This window comes from Lampetra planeri, chromosome 30, assembly GCF_965212315.1.
Source record: "Lampetra planeri chromosome 30, kcLamPlan1.2.h2, whole genome shotgun sequence".
In the NCBI taxonomy this organism is placed as follows: Eukaryota; Metazoa; Chordata; class Hyperoartia; order Petromyzontiformes; family Petromyzontidae; genus Lampetra; species Lampetra planeri.
In genome coordinates this window covers 13,030,167-13,040,116 of record NC_136136.1, presented here as the reverse complement: position 1 = coordinate 13,040,116, position 9,950 = coordinate 13,030,167, and the positions used below count along the sequence as shown (strand labels likewise).

Below are 9,950 nucleotides of genomic sequence, written 5' to 3'. Positions count from 1 at the left end.
CGCCTGGTGTTGGTAGCGCACGTCTCTAATCCAGCACTGTGGAAGGTAGCGAGGGTTGGTGAATCACCGCACAATGATGTTGGCAAATCACCTTCCCGTGGGCGTCGAGGTGCCATAACCTGACTCGCCAGGAGAAGGCAGTAGAGCAAGTGGACTAATCGCCATCTTCACCTGTACAGGGATAGAGTGTTTCACCCTCACACGCATGGGTTTTCTCCGGGTACTCCGGTTTCCCCCACTGGTATAAACACTCGTCATTAATTAGCGCATAATGCCTCCATAGAGGACCGCAGAGCTTGGACAATTGTTGGAGCTGGCTCACCACGTGGCTTCCTTCCTGCACGGCTGTGGTTCCTCCTGCCTCTGAGTCGTTCTTGTGCGCGCTATAAAACTTAATTATTATTATTATTCGCCAGGCGGTGGTGTTGCAAGCCTGTAATCCAGCAGTGGAAGGCAGCAAGGGTGAGTGGATCACACAGTGAATGTTGTGAAACCCCCTTCCCGTGGGCATCGAGGTGCCTTCTCCTGGCTGGCTGGCCAGGAGAAGGCAGTACAGAAAGTGGGATAATCGCCATCTTTGCCTGTACGGTTTAAAGTGCTGCCCCTCGTATACGTGGGTTTTCTCCAGGTGCTCCGGTTTCCTCCACTTGTGTAAGAACTCATCATCCATTCGTCGAAAATGTAAAAAAACAATTCAGGACCCGACTGTGACTCAGTGTGGATCTCCTGGAGTAAGTCTATTTTATTATTATAAAGAATTAAAGGGGGTGTTTGATGACACGACTAGAGAGCTGGCTTGCACTGCAGGGAACTTAATATTCAACTTGGATTCCGCAACCCTCAATGGCCTTTTTAAGTTAATTTGTGCATGTAAGACTCACACAAACAACCATACCCAGAAACCCATAGACTCCAACAGAGACTCATGCATTACTACAGACACTCAGACTCACACAGCGATCCCATACTCACAGAGACCGATAGACATGCACAGAGACCCATAGACTCACACAGAGATCTATACACTCAAAGGCCCAAAAACTCACACAGAAATCCATAGATTCGCACAGATGTCAATATAATTTTAATTTGAATATTCATTTATACTGGATGAATCTGATGAACTATAACGATCTGTTTTCACAGACGTCCAATCGGGTGGGTCAGAAAATAACAACAAAAATACAATACAAAAACATCACAGGAAAGGTAAACAAATTGTTTCGAAATATACAAATGAAACTGAACTCTTTTTTTATCTTACCATAGACTCATACAAACATGTTGGACTCGCACAGAGACCTTAACCACTAAACCTCGAACAATTAAAACCCTCTAAACCCCTAACTATCTAAATCCATAACCATCTAAACCACTAACCCTCTCAACCCCTTTACCCTTATAACCCTAATCTTTAAACCCCTCGCCCTCTAAAAGCTTAACCTCTAAACCACCAAAACACTAACCATCTCAACCCCTAACCCTCTAAATTCCTATACCCCTAACCCTCAACCCCTTTACCCTTAAAACCCTAACCCACCAAAACCCTCACTCTCTAAACCTTTTAACCGTCTAAGCCATTAAAAACCAAAACCTCTAAACCCTCTGAATCCCTAACCCTCTAAACCTTGAAACCGTAACCTTCTAAATCCCTAACATTCTAAATACTAACCAATCTAAACCACAACCCTCTAAAGACCTAACCCTCTAGACCCCTAACCCTCTGAACTCATAACCTCCTAAATCCTCAACCTCTAAAACCCTAAACCTCAAAACCCTAACGTTCTAAAACCCGAAATCCATAACATAATCACAACACATTTAAACCCAAATCCTCTAAAGAACGAACCCTCTAGACGCCTAGCCCTTAAAGCACCTATGCCCCTAAAATGCTAACCCTCTAAACACATAATCCACTAAACCTGTAACCCTCTAAACCCATAAAGGTTTTTTTTGTTAGATTATGTAAATATAAATGTGTCGTTAAACCAACCACCACCCGAAACAGCCAATTAGTAAACTTTGTCACATCAACAAAAAGTGCCATTTAATGTTGGAGACTAACCAAAAAACTACTTTATTATGGACAATATTAGTTGTGAAAGTCTACGTGTTAAACCCTCAACTCTCAAACCACTAAACCCCTAACACTGTAAATCCCTAACCCTTGAAACCCTGATACCTCTAAGCCCCTAAACACATACCCTTATAACCTCCTCAACTCCTACCCATCTAAACCATTCAACATCCAACAATCGAAACACATAAACCTCTAAACACGTAACTCTCGAAACCCCTAACCCTCTAAAACCCATAAACCTCTAAACACGTAACTCTCTAAACCCTGTAAACTCAAAACGATCTAAACTCTAACCCTCTAAACACCAAATCCTCTGAAGGACTTTTCCCTTAAGACCCCAACCGTCTAAACACCTCACCCTATAAAACCGCAACCCATAAACCCCCAACACTCTTAACTGCCTAAACCCTTAACCTTATAAACCCCAAACCGTCTAAACCCCTAAACCTGTAAAACCGTAACCCACTAAACACCTCACCTTATAAACCCCTAATTCCCTAAATATCAAAACCTCTAAACCCATAACCTTCTAAAACTACTAACCTTGTAAATCAATACACTGAGCAATCAAAACCCATGAACCCTCTCAACCTCTAAACACCCAACTCTCTAAACTCCGAACCCTCTAAACCCATAACCTTCAAAACTGTAATCAAATAAAAAAACCTCAACCCCTTTACCCTTAACACCCTATCCGTCTAAATTCACCCTTTGAAATCCTAACCAAAATACACCGTAAACCCTAACCCTCTAAACCCCTCAACCTCTAACACACTCAACCCCGAAACATAACTCTTGAAACACCCAAAACCTCTAAACCGCTTATCCCCTAAAACCCCCAAACCTCTCCTTATTTATTTTAATCACTTTATGTTATTTATTCTTTAATTCAATTTATTTTTTATTATTTTAATCACTTTATTTTAATTATTTTTAACCACGTTATTTATTTTTAATCACTTTATTTTTTTATCGAATTTATTTTTATTATGTTAATCACTTAATTTTTATTATTTTTAACCACTTTATTTATTTTTATTCACTTTATTTTTTTAATTGAATTCATGTTTATCATTTTAATCACCTTATGTTAATTATTTTTAATCATTATTTGGTTCTTTCGGTTAAGTCACGTCTAAAGATAAAATAATAAATTAAATTAAATAATAGAATACGACGTTTCGATTGCAACACAAGCAATCATCATCAGGTATAATGAAATAGCGACATAATATCTAACCAGAAAACTATAGACAGACATATTAGCAGACAGATATCACAAGATACATACATAGCATCTTGTGATATCTGTCTGCTAATATGTCTGTCTATAGTTTTCTGGTTAGATATTATGTCGCTATTTCATTATACCTGATGATGATTGCTTGTGTTGCAATCGAAACGTCGTATTCTATTATTTAATTTAATTTATTATTTTATCTTTAGACGTGACTTAACCGAAAGAACCAAATAATAATTCCTGCATTCACGAAAGTTCTAAAATTAAGATTATTTTTAATCACTTTATTTTATTTATTTTTTAATTGAATTCATTTTTTATTATTTTAATCACTTTATTTAAATTATTTTTAACCACTTTATTTTTATTCACTTTATTTTATTTATTTTGTTAATAGAATTTTTTTTTAATCACTTTATTTTTATTATTTTTAACCACTTTATTTATTTTTAATCACTTTATTTTATTTCTTTTTTCATTGAATTTATTTTTATTATATTAATCACTTTATTTAAATTATTTTTAACCACTTTATTTAATTTATTTTTTAATTGAATTAATTTTTTATTATTTTAATCACTTCATTTAAATTATTATTAACCACTTTATTTATTTGTATTCACTTTATTTTTTTTTATTTTTTTATTTTTTTTTATTATTTTAATAACTTTATTTTAATTATTTTTAACCATGTTATTTATTTTTATCACTTTATTTTATTTATTTTTTCATTGAATTTATTTGTATTATTTTAATAACTTTATTTTTTATTATTTTTAACCACTTTATTTATTTTTAATCACTTTATTTTATTTATTTTTTCATTGAATTTATTTTTATCATTTTAATCACTTAATTTTAATTATTTTTAACCACTTTATTTATTTTTAATCACTTTATTTTTTTTATTTTTTAATTGAATTTATTTTTATTATATTAATCACTTTATATTAATTATTTTTAACCACTTTATTAATTTTTAATCACTTTATTTTATTAATTTTTTAATTGAATTGAATTTTTATTAATTTAATCACTTTATTTAAATTATTTTAACCACTTTATTTATTTTAAATCACTTCATTTTATTTATTTTTTAATTGAATTTATTTTTTATTATTTTAATCACTTTATTCAAATTATTTTTAACCACTTTATTTATTTTAAATAACTTTATTTTATATATTTTTAATTGAATTTATTTTTTTATTATATTAATCACTTTATTTTAATTATTTGTAACCACTTTATTAATTTTTAATCACTTTATTTTACTTATTTTTTAATTCAATTTATTTTTATTATTTAAACACTTTATTTAAATTATTTTCAACCACTTTATTTATTTTTAATCACTTAATTTTATTTATTTATTTATTTTTTATTATTTTAATAACTTTATTTTAATTATTTTTAACCACGTTATTTATTTTTTATCACTTTATTTTATTTATTTTTTCATTGAATTTATTTTTATTATTTTAATCACTTTATTTTTATTATTTTTAACCACTTTATTTATTTTTAATCACTTTATTTTATTTATTTTTTCATTGAATTTATTTTTATCATTTTAATCACTTTATTGTAATTATTTTTAACACTTTATTTATTTTTAATCACTTTATTTTATTTATATTTTAATTGAATTTATTTTTATTATATTAATCACTTTATATTAATTACTTTTAATCACTTTATTTTATTAATTTTTAATTGAATTTAATTTTTATTAATTTAATCACTTCATTTAAATTATTTTAACCACTTTATTTATTTTAAATCACTTCATTTCATTAATTTTTTAATTGAATTTATTTTTTTATTATTTTAATCACTTTATTCAAATTATTTTTAACCACTTTATTTATTTTAAATCACTTTATTTTATATATTTTTTAATTGAATTTATTTGTATTATATTAATCACTTTATTTTAATTATTTTTAACCACTTTATTAAATTTTTATCACTTAATTTTACTTATTTTTTAATTCAATTTATTTTTATTATTTTAAACACTTTATTTAAATTATTTTCAACCACTTTATTTATTTTTAATCACTTTATTTTATTTATTTTTTAATTGAATTTATTTTTATTATATTAATCACTTTATTTTTATTATTTTTAACCACTTTATTAATTTTTAATCACTTAATTTTATATATTTTTAATTGAATTTATTTTTATTATATTAATCACTTTATTTTAATTATTTGTAACCACTTTATTAATTTTTTATCACTTTATTTTACTTATTTTTTAATTCAATTTATTTTTCTTATTTTAATCACTTTATTTAAATTATTTTTAACCACTTTATTTATTTTAATCACTTTATTTTATTTATTTTTAATTGAATTTATTTTTATTATTTTTATCACTTTTGTTCAATTATTTTTAACCACTTTATTTATTTTTAATCACTTTATTTTATTAATTTTTTTAATTGAATTTATTTTTATTATTTTAATCACTTTATTTTAATTATTTTTAACCACTTTATTTATTTTTATTCACTTCATTTTATTTATTTTTTAATTGAATTTATTTTTTATTATTTTAATCACTTTATTTTAATTATTTTTAGCCACGTTATTTATTTTTAATCACTTTTTTTATTTATTTTTTCATTGAATTTATTTTTATTATTTGAATCACTTTATTTTTATTATTTTTAGCCACGTTATTTATTTTTAATCACTTTTTTTATTTATTTTTTCATTGAATTTATTTTTATTATTTGAATCACTTTATTTGTATTATTTTTAACCACTTTATTTATTTTTAATCACTTTATTTTATTTATTTTTTCATTGAATTTATTTTTATTATTTGAATCACTTTATTTTTATTATTTTTAACCACTTTATTTATTTTTAATCACTTTATTTTATTTATTTTTTCATTTAATTTATTTTTATTATTTTAATCACTAATTTTATTATTTTTAACAACTTTATTTATTTTTAATCACTTTATTTTATTTATTTTTTTAATTGAATTTATTTTTACTATAATAATCACTTCATTTTAATTATTTTTAACCACTTTATTAATTTTTAATCACTTTATTTTATTTATTTTTTAATTGAATTTATTTTTAATATTTTAATCACTCTATTAAAATTATTTTAACCACGTTATTTATTTTTAATCACTTCATTTTTTTTTATTGAATTTATTTTTATTATTTTAATCACTTTATTTAAATTATTTTTAACCACTTCATTTATTTTTATTCACTTTATTTTATTTATTTTTATTTGAAGTTATTTTTATTATTTTAAACAGTTTATTTTAATTCTTTTTAACCACTTGATTTATTTTTAATCACTTTATTTTATTTATTTTTTAATTGAATTTATTTTTATTATTTTAATCACTTTATTTTTATTATTTTTAACCACTGTGCCACTGGCGACCTCGTCGAAGCTGGTGCGGCCGTGGCGGGGGCCCGTGGAGGTCATACAGGTCTTGCGGCCGCAATGTGTATGCGTCAAGTGGGGGAAGCGTCGGTGGTACGTGCACCCCTCCAGGTTGAAACCGTTCATTGCGCCGCCCCGTGTTCCTCACACACACACGCGTGGCCAAACGTGTGAGTGGTCCGCCGACTCCCCGGCTTCGCTGCTTTCGCCTAACCTGCCACCGACTGTTCCATCTCCAGGTGCACCAGGAGTGACGTGCCCACGACCGCCAACCCCTCCCGGGGGGGTCGGGGGTCACTCAGCAGCGAAGCCGGACACTCTCACACCCGGACTGTCGACACCCGCCACTGGGCGAGCCGGGGCGGCCCCTTGTGACGGGCCCGCCGCGAGAACGCGCACCAAAACGCGCAGACTTTTGTGAGGTCGGCCGTTGGGGGGCCCTTGCGGAAGGAGGGGGGGGCGTCCGGGGTACGTGTATATATGTTGCTTTTACGGAATGGGGTATTTATTCAGGGGGGGTGCGTCGGGTTATTTTTCTTTTTCCTGTTGTTATTGTTGTTGTTCTTGTTAAAATTACGCGAGGCACACACGGGTTTGGGGGGGATGCACCTTTATTGTGATTTAGTTGCAGCCGGGGACGGCTGCGGGCTGTACAGGGGGGGGTGATGTAGAGGTGTAATTGTAAAGATGTATGGGCACGGATGGGTAACAAACACAAGGGGCGTGGATAGGGCCGTACACAGAGGAGGTGCTCACACCGACGTCCGCACCTGCATCCCCCACGGAGGGCTCGAGGTCGAGTGTTAGCTTTAACCAGCGAAGAGTGAAGACCAGCTAGAATAGGCCCCGGAGCTCCCCTCGCTCGCTGTCCTTTTCAGGACCGACCAGGGCAAGCCGGTGGCATGGCCCCGAGAGCCCAGACTGACGTTCTTATAAGAGCCGGTCTGGAGACTCAGGGTGCCGGGATCCCAGCTTGACCAGGGCTGGGATAGGTAGCCTCCCCTAGCTCCGTAGTGGAGGACTCGGGCGTAGGTTAGCGGGGTTAGACGTTGTGTCTCCCTGTTAGACGAGTGAAGGGGACGATACCCCTTCTAGTGCTGTGTATTCCCGTTACTGTACACAAGTTGGTATTAATAAATAAGTGTGCCTCCAACCACGTCGTCCAAGCCTCCTGCAACTTACTACACGTGCATTAAAAAAAGTCAAAATTTTTACAGATAAACCCCATCAAATGGGAGAAATTGGCCAGGATTGCTCTCTTGTGTGTCACGGGGCATCGTTTCTCTCGCACCGAATTCCCTCGGGCTGGCAAAATGCTGTTTTGCGTTGCTCCCCCCCCCCCCCCCCCCGACAGACGCGTATATGAAAATAGCATAGAAATTGCAGGTTTAAAAAATGTCACTTTGTCAGACACCCACCGACCTAGGCAGCTCACCTAACCGTATTTTTCCGACCGAGCAAAGTCAGCCGAGCCCCCCCGGTATCTCACTGGGATGTGTCGGCGTGTTCTTTTAGGACAAGGAAGCTGCTGTTTTAGCAGCGTCGGAATAAGATGCTCGAAAAGAAGTCACACGAGTGCGTTCGGTCCTTTTAGGAGCCGTGGTGCCCATGGGTGGCACCAGGACAAAGCCTTGTCTCAAGGGCTGACTTTCAGTAGATCGCAGCGAGGAAGCTGCTCTACTACTTACGAAACCCCGAGCGAGAACCAGGTCGTTTACGAATGATTTGGCACCCAGCTTCCCCGCGAGCATGCTGTCGAGCGACTGAGGAGAGGGCCACCGAACGCTTGCGGCGGCACCTCGATCCAGGGTCTTACGGCATTCCGCACCGGGCAGGAGTCCACCCGGCTATGATAGGCCAACCGAAGATCCGGGCGCAACAGTATCGTCGCGTCTAGGGGGGATTCGGACTTAGAGGCGTTCAGTCATAATCCCTCAGATGGTAGCGTCGCACCATTGGCTCCTAAGCCAAGCGCACGCGCCAAATGTCTGAACCTGCGGTTCCTCTCGTACTGAGCAGGATTACTATTGCGACGACACAGCATCAGTAGGGTAAAACTAGCCTGTCTCACGACGGTCTAAACCCAGCTCACGTTCCCTATTAGTGGGTGAACAATCCAACGCTTGGGGAATTCTGCTTCACAATGATAGGAAGAGCCGACATCGAAGGATCAAAAAGCAACGTCGCTAAGAACGCTTGGCCGCCACAAGCCAGTTAACCCTGTGGTAACTTTTCTGACACCTCTTGCTTAAAACCCAAAAAGTCAAAAGGATCGTGAGGCCCCGCTTTCATGGTCTGTACTCGTACTGAAAATCAAGATCAAGCGAGCTTTTGCCCTTCTGCTCCACGGGAGGTTTCTGTCCTCCCTGAGCTCGCCTTAGGACACCTGCGTTACCGTTTGACAGGTGTACCGCCCCAGTCAAACTCCTCACCAGACACTGTCCCCGGAGCTGGTCTTGCCCAGCACCACGAACGGTGTTCGGGCGCCAGAGGCACTTGGAGCCAGAAGCGAGAGCCCCCCGTGGGGCTCGCCTCCCCGCCTCACCGGGTAAGTGAAAAAACGATCAGAGTAGTGGTATTTCACTGCCGGCACCCAGAGCCACGAGGGACGAGCACCTCCCACTTATCCTACACCTCTCATGCCTTTTCACCGTGCCAGGATAGAGTCAAGCTCAACAGGGTCTTCTTTCCCCGCTGATTCCGCCAAGCCCGTTCCCTTGGCTGTGGTTTCACTGGATAGTAGATAGGGACAGTGGGAATCTCGTTCATCCATTCATGCGCGTCACTAATTAGATGACGAGACATTTGGCTATTCTTCTTCTAGTTCCCCGTATGGTGTTTGGGTCGGGTACCCGTTTGGTGAGGTAAAATATTCGGATGTTTGTTAAAGAGATTGTGATGCCACCGCCACGAAGCCGTTCGGCAGGCGCCCCATCTGCGACCTCGCCACCACCAAGCGACGGAGCCGATCCCGTGTCCCCCTCACCTCACCTCACATGAACACACCCGCACGCATTTTCCCCCACCCATAGAGCTGGAAGGGGAGGTAACCTGATCGACCGGTTTTTATCCGAGAAGCCCTTATCGGGATTGACTTTCACGGTTTCCGGCGACCAGGGAATTGGACGTCCTCCCCCCGACGCTACTTTGCACCGCGGCGCTGCGACCGGCCTTAAGATGGTATGGTCGCGGCGAAGGG

The 9,950-nt window shown here is 35.7% G+C and overlaps 1 pseudogene; it reads right to left on the bottom strand.

The window, feature by feature from the left end:
* Nucleotides 1-8,376: 8,376 nt before the first annotated feature.
* On the bottom strand, nucleotides 8,377-9,452 carry LOC144729003 (28S ribosomal RNA; annotated as a pseudogene).
* Nucleotides 9,453-9,950: the final 498 nt, after the last annotated feature.